Source organism: Aegilops tauschii, chromosome 4, assembly GCF_002575655.3.
Source record: "Aegilops tauschii subsp. strangulata cultivar AL8/78 chromosome 4, Aet v6.0, whole genome shotgun sequence".
Taxonomy (NCBI): domain Eukaryota; kingdom Viridiplantae; phylum Streptophyta; class Magnoliopsida; order Poales; family Poaceae; genus Aegilops; species Aegilops tauschii.
Genome location: NC_053038.3, coordinates 41649664 through 41663764, shown reverse-complemented (window position 1 = coordinate 41663764; position 14101 = coordinate 41649664).

Sequence of the window (14101 nt, the reverse complement as noted above, 5' to 3'; positions counted from 1 at the left end):
AGCCACTCATCCGCTCACCCGGCAGCTGGCTTGACGACTTGCCAGCCGTTCTCTGGAGTCTACGCACCACGCCGAATCGGTCGACCGGGTTCACCCTGTTCTTCCTCATCTACGGAGCCGAAGCCGTCATCCCGGCTGACGTCGAGTTCGACTCGCCGCGCGTCGTGATGTACATCGAAGCCGAAGCCAGAGAAGCCAGCGAAGATGGCGTCGACCTGCTCGAAGAAGCACGCCTCCTGGCGCTCAGTCGCTCGGCCATCTACCAGCAAGACCTGAGGCACTACCACAGCAAGAAGATCAAGCCCCTTGCGTTCCGCGAGGGCGACCTCGTCCTCCGACTCGTCCAAGAGCAGGCAGGCCAGCACAAGCTGTCCCCTCCATGGGAGGGCCCATTCATCGTGAGCAGGGCCTTGCGCGACCGCAACGCCTACTACCTCATCGACGCACGCAAGTCAAGGAGCGCAAGAAGGACACCGCCGGTGAAGAAACGACCCGGCCGTGGAACAAGGAACTCCTCCGCCCGTTCTACAGTTAGCCGCACGAGCGTATGTATCATCGCCTTTTGTAAACGCATGAAACCATGGGGTCCCTGAACGAGACTCGGGGGCTGCCTTTTGTTGACCAATTTGTTGTGTCCCTATTTTCTTGCATCACTATACCACTGAACCCGGCCACCGGTCTGACTCGCTCAACCCGGGGGCTCGGGGGCTGGCCGGCTCGGTCGCCACCCCGCCGCCTTACTTGGTGATTCCTGATAAAGTTAGGATGCCGCGGTCCCCCACTTCGCCCTAAAGCCACAGATCCAGCTTTGGCTGTCGGCTGGCAAGCAAGCACAACGGACCAAAGCTCCTTTACGCTTCATACACTAAGTCAAAGGCTGTCGGGTCGATCAACCCGGCCCACCATTCATCAAATGAACAGCTGCACGACCGGCTGCTCGCCAATCGGCTTCGCCGGATTGCCGCCAGCCGGCCCAGTAGGTGCTTCGCTCGCGCTCAATGTTTCGAGGGACCCAAGTCCTGCGCGCTCCTCTCAAAGAACCAAACTCCTTGTCACGGACCGGAGCCTCGGCCGTCTGACTCGCGGGGGGGGGAGGTTTGACAAAGGAAAAGCGCATGAAATCGGTCCAAAAAACGGAAGGCAAAAAAGCAAAAGCACCCACGACATCTACACAAGTATTTAAGAAAAGGCCCACGGCCCGAGTTCATTACACCCTAAAACCCCCAGTGGGTGGGTGGACCTACTATTTAACAGATTTTACACAAAGTGTCTCAGGCATCTCCAGCGCCGCGTCGCGACGTCGACGGCTCTTCCCTGGCGGCTTCCGGGTCCAGCGAGGCGCCGGTGTCCTCCTCAGCACCCGCGTCGCGGTAGACGCCCGTCTCCTCCGAGCTCCCCTCCGGATCGTGGAGGAGTAAGCCATAGTCGTCGACGTCCACGGCCCTGCCGTCTTCCATCCGCTCCGGATGGAACTCGTCGTGGAAGACGAACTCGGCGATGTAGCTGGCCCGGGGGGCGATCCGGCCGGCTTGCTCCTGCAAGAGCTGCTCCGAACCGGCCCGCTGCCCCATCAACGCGTCCAGCTGCAGGTCCGGATGCCAGGACAGCGCGAACTGGAGCGCCATCTCAGCACCGGCACGAGTGGCGGACACGCACCACTCGCCAAGCCGGTCCGGCCCCATCTCCAACCAACGCGCCAGGCGTGAGAAGTTGCTCGGTTGGACGGAGTCCTGCCATAGGGCCGCCGTCATTGCGGTGCCGGCCTGGGACAGCCGCCCCAACTGCGTTCCCAGGACCTGCAGGCGGGCCTCAGCGGCGGCGATGATCTGCGGGAAGGTCCAGGCCACCCGCGGATCCGTCCCGGACCCAACGACGCCGGTCGGGTCGCGCTGATAGCGGACGGCTTCCTCCGCCAGCCGCTGCATCTCCAGGAAGGCCCCTGCCGCAAAGGAAGAAGCGAGTTAGAAGAAGAACAACAAGGAAGAAAGGCCGGATCCCGACCCGGCAAATGATAAGAAAAAGCACTTACTGGAGAAGGACTCTTCCAGGTGAAGCAACGTACCACGCCGCTCCCGTTCGATGGCGCGGTCGCGCTCCTCGACCGCCTTCTCCAGATCGGCCTCCTTGGCAAGGGCCACCTTCAGCTCGGCGTCCTTGTCTTCGGCCGCCTTCTCGGCTGCCTCGCGGCGACGGGCCTCGTCCTGGCGGGCCCCCTCAGCCGTGGTGACCTGCCCCCGCAGGCGATCTACCTCGGCCTAGAGCCGGCCCTTGTCGTCGGCCAGCTGGCCGCGCTGCTGGTCCGCCTCCACCAGGGCCTGCTGCGCCTCTGCCACCTTGGCGGCTTCCGCCTTTAGGAGCTCCACCTCGGCCTCGAGGTGGCTCTTGTGACCCGCCAGCTGCTCATGCAGCCGGTTGGCCACGTCGAGAGACCGCCGAGCCGCGGCCGCCTCCGCCCTCGCCTGCGCCGCCTCGACGCCAAGACGGCCGGTGTCGGCAATGAGCCGGTCGTAGTGATGACCGGCCCGGAGCAGACAAGCCCGCGAGCACAGCACCTCGGCTGCGAAAAAGAAGGACTCAGCAGAAGAAAAAAGCAAGACTTAATATTTGGCCCAACTGTTACACAGTTGACCCGAATCTCGGGGGCTACACCCAGTGGGTGCGCTAGCGCGCCCCCACTAGAAAAGAGCACAAGAATACCTGCGGTGACGCAGAGCTCCTCCTCCTTGGCGGCAAGCTGCTCCATGAGCTCCCGGTGCTTGCCCATGAGACGATTGTAGGCGGCGACCCGGAAGGCATCGAGATGCTGAAGAAAGCAGAAATCAGAACAAGGCCAATGCTCTAAAGATTCGACCCAACTACTACGTAGTTGGCCTGAACCTCGGGGGCTACACCCAGTGGGTGCGCTGGCGCGTCCCCACAAAGAAGAAATTACAAGAAGACTTACCAGAACGGCGCGCTCCAGGTCGCGCGTCCGCTCCACCTCGGCCTGGGCGAAGGCCTCGAGCCGTTCCGTCCGGCCTCGCAGGCGGCGACTGAGGGCGTCCAGCGCCGCCGCCTCCTGGGTCTAAGGCCTGAAGACAACGGCGCCCCCGCTCCGCGCCGGCTGCGGCACGGCAGCTCGGCGCCCTCCCTGTCGTGGCACCAAGGCGTACTCCCCGCTGGCCGCTCGCTACGCGGCCAGCACATCCTCCGACGCCCCTCCCAGCGCCGACAACGACCCGGATGCCGGGACGCCCTGCGTCGGCGTCTCCGGCCCAGCTGCCGGGGTGGCCTCCGGCACCACCGCCCGCGGTGCCTCCTCCAAAACCGGCGGCGCCTCCGACACCGCCGCCCACAGCGTCTCTTCCAAAACGATGCTGCCTCCACCACCATCAGTCCCCGCTCGCTCGACCATGTCGGCCCGCGGCGGGGTGTCGTCCACCACCTCCACGACCTCCCGGTCGGGGATCACCACCTCAGCCCGGCCTCCACGGCCGCGCTCCCTCACCGACGACGGCTCAAAGACCGTCGTCGCCACCACCGTGCCCTCCGGCATCATGCAACGATCCGGTTTCCGAGAAAACCGGCACACAGTGGGTGTTGCCGGACCCGGCGCTCGCAGAATCCACCTTGCTTAAGGGGGAAACTGCGAAGGCCCACTCATCCGAAGATGGCGGACCTTCACAGCTTCGGGGACTACTGTCGGGGGGATGGACCCCGGGCAGGCAACGGAACCCGGATCCGCTTCAAAAAACAATGGGGCTGGCACCGCCCCTCAATACCGGCACGCGCTTGGCCGAGTCGCTCGACCCGGCCAAGCCCCGCAAGCCGGCCAGACTAGCCGACCCGGCAAGACACGTCGACTCGGTCCCAACAACTAGCGCAAGACAGCCGAACCCGACACGGCCAAAGCCTCCTCAACAAGCCAGCGCCACCCATGGCGTGCTACGCAATCCAGCCGCGGGTCAACTCCTGTCCCATCCAGGCTGTATGATGGGGATGAGACTTCAATCAACGATGACCGAGGCAACATTGCCCCGCCAATGCCTCTGGTCAACAGGAACGTGGCAATAGTGCCCCTCACCTACCCGCTGACCAGGGCCGGCGTGGCTACAGTGCCCCCGCCCTCACCGCTGACGACAGCAAGCGGCAACCTGACGGAGAGCACTGTACGCGACTCGACTCGGCCACGCCCTGACGATCGACAAGACAGGCGCGCAGTCCCCCTAGGCTTGCAGGGCCCGCACCTAGGGGAACCTGGCGAACCACAAGCCCTCAGCGGGACCCAGCCCGGGTCCCCGGACATCGACAATACGGACCCACCGACTTGTAACGTTACCATTGTACCCCCGGGGGGTTGGACTATAAAACCCCCCGGGAGCCCACGATCATTCGGGGGCGAGCGAGAGGGCAAGCAGAAAACACATACGAGAGAAAATCAAGTAAGCATAGGACTAGCCACAAAACAGCAACACCGGAGAGAAGGAGCAGCCCAAGCCTTGGCCAGCTTCCTTCTTCCTCCATACAGCTCCAGGAGCAACATTGTACTATCGATCATCCAACTAAACTCGGCAGGACTAGGGGTATTATCTCTCCGGAGAGCCCCGAACCTGGGTATGTCCGGCGTCCCGCGCCCGCTCATGCCAACCTCGCCTCTGGAGTCCACAACGCCCTCGAGCCTCCTCCTCTCTTTAGCCATCCCTTGGCATCTGTCGTGCGCCCACCACGACAATCCCAATACCTCGTTCAATCTCGTTACTGGCAAGTCACTTTACTCGTTTCATAACACATCATCCCGTGACCAACCCCTTAGTCACATTGAGCTCATTATGATGATGTCTTACCGAGTGGGCCCAGAGATACCTCTCCATCATACGGAGTGACAAATCCCAGTCTCGATTTGTGCCAACCCAACAGATACTTTCGGGGTTACCCGTAGTGCACCTTTATAGCCACCCAGTTACGTTGTGACGTTTGGCACACCCAAAGTACTCCTACGGTATCCGGGAGTTGCATAATCTCATGGTCTAAGGAAAGGATACTTGACATTAGAAAAGCTCTAGCAGACGAACTATACGATCTTTGTGCTATGCTTAGGATTGGGTCTTGTCCATCACATCATTCTCCTAATGATGTGATCCCGTTATCAATGACATCCAATGTCCATGGTTAGGAAACCGTAACCATCTATTGATCAACGAGCTAGTCAACTAGAGGCTCACTAGGGACATGTTGTGGTCTACGTATTCACACATGTATTACGGTCTCCGGTTAATACAATTATAGCATGAACAATAGACAATTATCATGAACAAGGAAATATAATAATAACCATTTTATTATTGCCTCTAGGGCATATTTCCAACAAAGTTTGCCAGACGGAACGCCGAAGACACACTTCTCAGGGTTCAGCTTGAGGTTCATCTTGCGCAGATTGGCAAACGTCTCTTCCAGGTCTTGTACAAGAGTTGCCCTGTCCTTGGTCTTGACCACTATGTCATCCATGTATGCTTCCATATTTCTATGGAGCTGGGGTTCAAAACCAATTTGGACCGCCCTTGCAAACGTTGAGCCAGCACTCTTCAACCCGAAAGGCGTCTGTAAAAAGCAATATGTACCACATGGGGTGATGAATGTTGTCTTCTCTCGTCATGAAGATCTGGTGGTAGCCCGAGTAGGCGTCGAGGAATGACAACAGATCACACCCGGTCATGGAATCAACAATCTGGTCGATGCGAGGCAACGGGAAGGGGTCCTTAGTGCAAGCCGTATTGATATCTGTGTAGTCACTACATAGCCTCCACTTCCCATTTGCCTTGCGCACCACCACCGGATTGGCCAACCACGTCGGATGGAGCACTCCTCTCACCAAACCTGCCGCTTCCAACTTCCTGATCTCCTCTGTGATGAACTCCTGCCATTCCAGAGCCTGCTTCCTAACCTTCTGCTTGACGGGCAGCGCATGAGGACAGACATCTAGGTGGTGCTCAATCACCTCCCTGGGAACACCGGGGATGTCGGATGCTTGCCATGCAAACACATCGACATTCGCCCGCAGGAAGGTGACGAGCACGCCTTCCTATTTGCTGTCGAGGGTGGAGCTTATGGTGAAAGCCCCTCCCGTGCCATCCTCCCTAACGGACACCTTCTTTGTCTGCGTTGGCTCAGCTCTGGATTTCTTGCTCTTGCCGGTGGAGCTCTCTAGCACGTCCTCGACGGTAGCACTGTTGGGGAACATAGTAATTTCAAAAAAAATCCTACGCACACGCAAGATCATGGTGATGCATAGCAACGAGAGGGGAGAGTGTTGTCTGTGTACCCTCGTAGACCGAAAGCGGAAGCGTTAGCACAACGCGGTTGATGTAGTCATACGTCTTCACGATCCGACCGATCAAGTACCGAACGCACGGCACCTCCGAGCTCAGCACACCTTCAGCACGATGACGTCCCTCAAACTCCGATCCAGCCGAGTGTTGAGGGAGAGTTTCGTCAGCACGACGGCGTGGTGACGATGACGATGTTCTACCGACGCAGGGCTTCGCCTAAGCACCGCTACAGTATTATCGAGGTGGACTATGGTGGAGGGGGGCACCGCACACGGCTAAAAGATCAATGATCAATTGTTGTCTATGGGGTGCCCCCTGCCCTCGTATATAAAGGAGCAAGGGGGGAGGTGCGGCCGGCCAAGAGGAGGCGCCCCAGGAGGAGTCCTACTCCCACCGGGAGTAGGACTCCCTCCCTTCCTTGTTGGATTAGGAGAAGGGGGAAGGAGGAAGAGGAGAAGAAGGAAAGGGGGGCGCCGCCCCCCTCCTTGTCCAAATCATACTAGAGGGGGAGGGGGCACGCGGCCTACCCTGGCCGCCCCTTCTCTTCTCCACTAAGGCCCATGTAGGCCCATTAAACCCCCGGGGGGGTTCCGGTAACCCCCGGTACTCCGGTAAAATCCCGATTTCACCTGGAACACTTCCGATATCCAAATATAGGCTTCCAATATATCAATCTTCATGTCTCGACCATTTCGAGACTCCTCGTCATGTCCGTGATCACATCCGGGACTCCGAACAACCTTCGGTACATCAAAACTCATAAACTCATAATATAACCGTCATCGAAACTTTAAGCGTGTGGACCCTACGGGTTCGAGAACTATGTAGACATGACCGAGACACGTCTCTGGTCAATAACCAATAGCGGAACCTAGATGCTCATATTGGATCCCACATATTCTATGAAGATCTTTATCGTTCAAACCGCATAACAACATACGTTGTTCCCTTTGTCATCGGTATGTTACTTGCCCGAGATTCGATCGTCGGTATCTCAATACCTAGTTCAATCTCATTACCGACAAGTCTCTTTACTCATTCCGTGATACATCATCCCGCAACTAACTCATTAGTTGCAATGCTTGGAATGCTTAAGTGATGTGCATTACCGAGTGGGCCTAGAGATACCTCTCCGACAATCGGAGTGACAAATCCTAATCTCAAAATACGCCAACCCAACAAGTACCTTCGGAGACTCCTGTAGAGCACCTTTATAATCACCCAATTACGTTGTGACGTTTGGTAGCACACAAAGTGTTCCTCCGGTAAACGGGAGTTGCATAATCTCATAGTCATAGGAACATGTATAAGTCATGAAGAAAGCAATAGCAATATACTAAACGATCGAGTGCTAAGCTAACGGAATGGGTCAAGTCAATCACATCATTCTCCTAATGATGTGATCCCATTAATCAAATGACAACTCATGTCTATGGCTAGGAAACATAACCATCTTTGATCAACGAGCTAGTCAAGTAGAGGCATACTAGTGACACTCTGTTTGTCTATGTATTCACACATGTATTATGTTTCCGGTTAATACAATTCTAGCATGAATAATAAACATTTATCATGATATAAGGAAATAAATAATAAATTTAGTATTGCCTCTAGGGCATATTTCCCACTTGCACTAGAGTCAATAATCTAGATTACACAATACTGATTCTAACACCCATGGAGCCTTGGTGCTGATCATGTTTTGCTCGTGGAAGAGGCTTAGTCAACGGGTCTGCAACATTCAGATCCGTCTGTATCTTGCAAATTTCTATGTCTCCCACCTGGACTAGATCCCGGATGGAATTGAAGCATCTCTTGATGTGCTTGGTTCTCTTGTGAAATCTGGATTCCTTTGCCAAGGCAATTGCACCAGTATTGTCACAAAAGGTTTTCATTGGGCCCGATGCACTAGGTATGACACCTAGATCGGATATGAACTCCTTCATCCAGACTCCTTCATTTGCTGCTTCCGAAGCAGCTATGTACTCCGCTTCACACGTAGATCCCGCCACAACGCTTTGTTTAGAACTGCACCAACTGACAGCTCCACCGTTCAATGTAAACACGTATCCGGTTTGCGATTTAGAATCGTCCAGATCAGTGTCAAAGCTTGCATCGACGTAACCATTTACGACTAGCTCTTTGTCACCTCCATAAACGAGAAACATATCCTTAGTCCTTTTCAGGTATTTCAGGATGTTCTTGACCGCTGTCTAGTGATCCACTCCTGGATTACTTTGGTACCTCCCTGCCAAACTTATAGCAAGGCACACATCAGGTCTGGTACACAGCATTGCATAGATGATAGAGCCTATGGCTGAAGCATAGGGAACATCTTTCATCTTCTCTCTATCTTCTGCAGTGGTCGGGCATTGACTCTTACTCAACTTCACACCTTGTAACACAGGCAAGAACCCTTTCTTTGCTTGATCCATTTTGAACTTCTTCAAAACTTTGTCAAGGTATGTGCTTTGTGAAAGTCCAATTAAGCGTCTTGATCTATCTCTATAGATCTTGATGCCCAATATATAAGAAGCTTCACCGAGGTCTTTCATTGAAAAACTCTTATTCAAGTATCCCTTTATGCTATCCAGAAATTCTATATCATTTCCAATCAACAATATGTCATCCACATATAATATCAGAAATGCTACAGAGCTCCCACTCACTTTCTTGTAAATACAGGCTTCTCCAAAAGTCTGTATAAAACCAAATGCTTTGATCACACTATCAAAGCGTTTATTCCAACTCCGAGAGGCTTGCACCAGTCCATAAATGGATCGCTGGAGCTTGCACACATTCTTAGCTCCCTTTGGATCGACAAAACCTTCCGGCTGCATCATATACAACTCTTCTTCCAGAAATCCATTCAGGAATGCAGTTTTGACATCCATTTGCCAAATTTCATAATCATAAAATGCGGCAATTGCTAACATGATTCGGACAGACTTAAGCATCGCTGCGGGTGAGAAGGTCTCATCGTAGTCAATCCCTTGAACTTGTTGAAAACCTTTCGCAACAAGTCGAGCTTTATAGACAGTAACATTACCGCCAGCGTCAGTCTTCTTCTTGAAGATCCATTTATTCTCAATGGCTTGCGGATCATCGGGCAAGTCAACCAAAGTCCATACTTTGTTCTCATACATGGATCCCATCTCAGATTTCATGGCCTCAAGCCATTTCACGGAATCTGGGCTCACCATCGCTTCTTCATAGTTCGTAGGTTCGTCATGGTCAAGTAACATAACCTTCAGAACAGGATTACCGTACCACTCTGGTGCGGATCTTACTCTGGTTGACCTACGAGGTTCAGTGACAACTTGATCTAAAGTTTCATGATCATCATCATTAACATCCTCACTAATTGGTATAGATGTCACAGGAACCGGTTTCTGTGATGAACTACTTTCCAATAAGGGAGCAAGTACAGTTACCTCATCAAGTTCTACTTTCCTCCCACTCACTTCTTTCGAGAGAAACTCCTTCTCTAGAAAGGATCCATTCTTAGCAACGAATGTCTTGCCTTCGGATCTGTGATAGAAGGTGTACCCAACAGTCTCCTTTGGGTATCCTATGAAGACACATTTCTCCGATTTGGGTTCGAGCTTATCAGGTTGAAGCTTTTTCACATAAGCATCGCAGCCCCAAACTTTAAGAAATGACAACTTTGGTTTCTTGCCAAACCACAGTTCATAAGGCGTCGTCTCAACGGATTTTGATGGTGTCCTATTTAACGTGAATGCGGCCGTCTCTAAAGCATAACCCCAAAACGATAGCGGTAAATCAGTAAGAGACATCATAGATCACACCATCTCTAGTAAAGTACGATTACGACGTTCGGACACACCATTATGTTGCGGTGTTCCGGGAGGCGTGAGTTGTGAAACTATTCCGCATTGTTTCAAATGTAGACCAAACTCGTAACTCAAATATTCTCCTCCATGATCAGATCATAGAAACTTTATTTTCTTGTTACGATGATTTACAACTTCACTCTGAAATTCTTTGAACTTTTCAAATGTTTCAGACTTATGTTTCATTAAGTAGATATACACATATCTGCTTAAATCATCTGTGAAGGTGAGAAAATAATGATACCCGCCGCGAGCCTCAATATTCATTGGTCCACATACATCAGTATGTATGATCTCCAATAAATCAGTTGCTCGCTCCATAGTTTCGGAGAACGGCGTTTTAGTCATCTTGCCCATGAGGCATGGTTCGCAAGTACCAAGTGATTCCAAAAGTCCATCAGTATGGAGTTTCTTCATGCGCTTTACACCAATATGACCTAAACGGCAGTGCCACAAATAAGTTGCACTATGATTATCAACTCTGCATCTTTTGGCTTCAACATTATGAATATGTGTATCACTACTATCGAGATTCATCAAAAATAGACCACTCTTCAAGGGTGCATGACCATAAAAGATATTACTCATATAAATAGAACAACCATTATTCTCTGATTTAAATGAATAACCGTCTCGCATCAAACAAGATCCAGATATAATGTTCATGTTCAACACTGGCACCAAATAACAATTATTTAGGTCTAATACTAATCTCGAAGGTAGATGTAGAGGTAGCGTGCCGACGGCGATCACATCGACTTTGGAACCGTTTCCCACGCGCATCGTCACCTCGTCCTTGGCCAGTGTTCGCTTAATCCGTAGTCCCTGTTTCGAGTTGCAAATATTAGCAACAGAACCAGTATCAAATACCCAGGTGCTACTGCGAGCTCTGGTAAGGTGCACATCAATAACATGTATATCACATATACCTTTGTTCACCTTGCCATCTTTCTTATCCGCCAAATACTTGGGGCAGTTCCGCTTCCAGTGACCAGTCTGCTTGCAGTAGAAGCACTCAGTCTCAGGCTTAGGTCCAGACTTGGGTTTCTTCTCTTGAGCAGCAACTTGCTTGCTGTTCTTCTTGAAGTTCCCCTTCTTCTTCCATTGCCCTTTTTCTTGAAACTGGTGGTCTTATTAACCATCAACACTTGATGCTCCTTCTTGATTTCTACCTCCGCAGCCTTTAGCATTGCGAAGAGCTCGGGAATCGTCTTATCCATCCCTTGCATGTTATAGTTCATCACGAAGCTCTTGTAGCTTGGTGGCAGTGATTGAAGAATTCTGTCAATGACGCTATCATCCGGAAGATTAACACCCAGTTGAATCAAGTGATTGCAGTACCCAGACATTCTGAGTATATGATCACTGACAGAACTATTCTCCTCCATTTTGCAGCTGTAGAACTTATTGGAGACTTCATATATTTCAGGCATTTGCTTGAAATATTAACTTCAACTCCTGGAACATCTCATATGCTCCATGACGTTCAAAACGTCGTTGAACTCCCGGTTCTAAGCCGTAAAGCATGGCACACTAAACTATCGAGTAGTCATCAGCTTTGCTTTGCCGGACGTTCATAACATCTGGTGTTGCTCCTGCAGCAGGTTTGGCACCTAGCAGTGCTTCCAGGACGTAATTCTTCTGTGCAGCAATGAGGATAATCCTCAAGTTACGGACCCAGTCCGTGTAATTGCTACCATCATCTTTCAACTTTGCTTTCTCATGGAACGCATTAAAATTCAACGGAACAACAGCACGGGCCATCTATCTACAATCAACATAGACAAGCAAGATACTATCAGGTACTAAGTTCATGATAAATTTAAGTTCAATTAATCATATTACTTAAGAACTCCCACTTAGATAGACATCCCTCTAATCCTCTAAGTGATCATGTGATCCATATCAACTAAACCATAACCGATCATCAAGTGAAATGGAGTAGCTTTCAATGCTGAACATCACTATGTTGATCATATCTACTATATGATTCACGCTCGACCTTTCGGTCTCAGTGTTCCGAGGCCATATCTGCATATGCTAGGCTCGTCGAGTTTAACCTGAGTATTCTGCGTGTGCAAAACTGGCTTGCACCCGTTGTAGATGGACGTAGAGCTTATCACATCCGATCATCACGTGGTGTCTGGGCACGACGAACTTTGGCAACGGTGCATACTCAGGGAGAACACTTCTATCTTGAACTTTAGTGAGAGATCATCTTATAATGCTACCGTCAATCAAAGCAAGATAAGATGCATAAAAGATAAACATCACATGCAATCAATATAAGTGATATGATATGGCCATCATCATCTTGTGCTTGTGATCTCCATCTCCGAAGCACCGTCATGAGCACCATCGTCACCGGCGCGACACCTTGATCTCCATCGTAGCATCATTTTCGTCTCGCCAATCTTATGCTTCTACAACTATCGCTACCGCTTAGTGATAAAGTAAAGCATTACAAGACGATTGCATTGCATACAATAAAGCGACAACCATATGGCTCCTGCCAGTTGCTGATAACTCGGTTACAAAACATGATCATCTCATACAATAAAATTTAGCATCATCTCTTGACCATATCACATCACAACATGCCCTGCAAAAGCAAGTTAGACGTCCTCTACTTTGTTGTTGCAAATTTTACGTGGCTGCTACGAGCTTAGCAAGAACCGTTCTTACCTACGCATCAAAACCACAACGATATTTTGTCAAGTTGGTGTTGTTTTAACCTTCGCAAGGACCGGGCATAGCCACACTCGGTTCAACTAAAGTTGGAGAAACTGACACCCGCCAGCCACCTGTGTGCATAACACGTCGGTAGAACCAGTCTCGCGTAAGCGTACGCGTAATGTCGGTCCGGGCCGCTTCATCCAACAATACCGCAGAACCAAAGTATGACATGCTGGTAAGCAGTATGACTTATATCGCCCACAACTCACCTGTGTTCTACTCGTGCATATGCCATCTACGCATAAAACCAGGCTCGGATACCACTGTTGTGGAACGTAGTAATTTCAAAAAAATTCCTACGCACACGCAAGATCATGGTGATGCATAGCAACGAGAGGGGAGAGTGTTGTCTACGTACCCTCGTAGACCGAAAGCGGAAGCGTTAGCACAACGCGGTTGATGTAGTCGTACGTCTTCACGATCCGACCGATCAAATACCGAATACACGGCACCTCCGAGTTCAGCACACGTTCAGCCCGATGACGTCCCTCGAACTCCGATCCAGCCGAGTGTTGAGGGAGAGTTTCGTCAGCACGACGGCGTGGTGACGATGATGATGTTCTACCGACGCAGGGCTTCGCCTAAGCACCGCTACAATATTATCGAAGTGGACTATGGTGGAGGGGGGCACCGCACATGGCTAAAAGATCAATGATCAATTGTTCTCTATGGGGTGCCCCCTTGCCCCCGTATATAAAGGAGCAAAGGGGGGAGCTGCGGCCGGCCAAGAGGAGGCGCGCCAGGAGGAGTCCTACTCCCACCGGGAGTAGGACTCCCTCCCTTCCTTGTTGGATTAGGAGATGGGGGAAGGAGGAAGAGGAGAAGAAGGAAAGGGGGGAGCCCCCCCCCCTCCTTGTCCAATTCGGACTAGAGGGGGAGGGGGAACGCGGCCTGCCCTGGCCGACCCTCCTCTTCTCCACTAAGGCCCATGTAGGCCCATTAAACCCCCCCCCCCCCCGGGGGGGGTTCCGGTAACCCCCGGTACTCCGGTAAAATCCCGATTTCACCTGGAACACTTCCGATATCCAAATATAGGCTTCCAATATATCAATCTTCATGTCTCGACCATTTCAAAACTCCTCATCATGTCCGTGATCACATCCGGGACTCCGAACAACCTTCGGTACATCAAAACTCATAAACTCATAATATAACCGTCATCAAAACTTTAAGCGTGCGGACCCTACGGGTTCGAGAACTATGTAG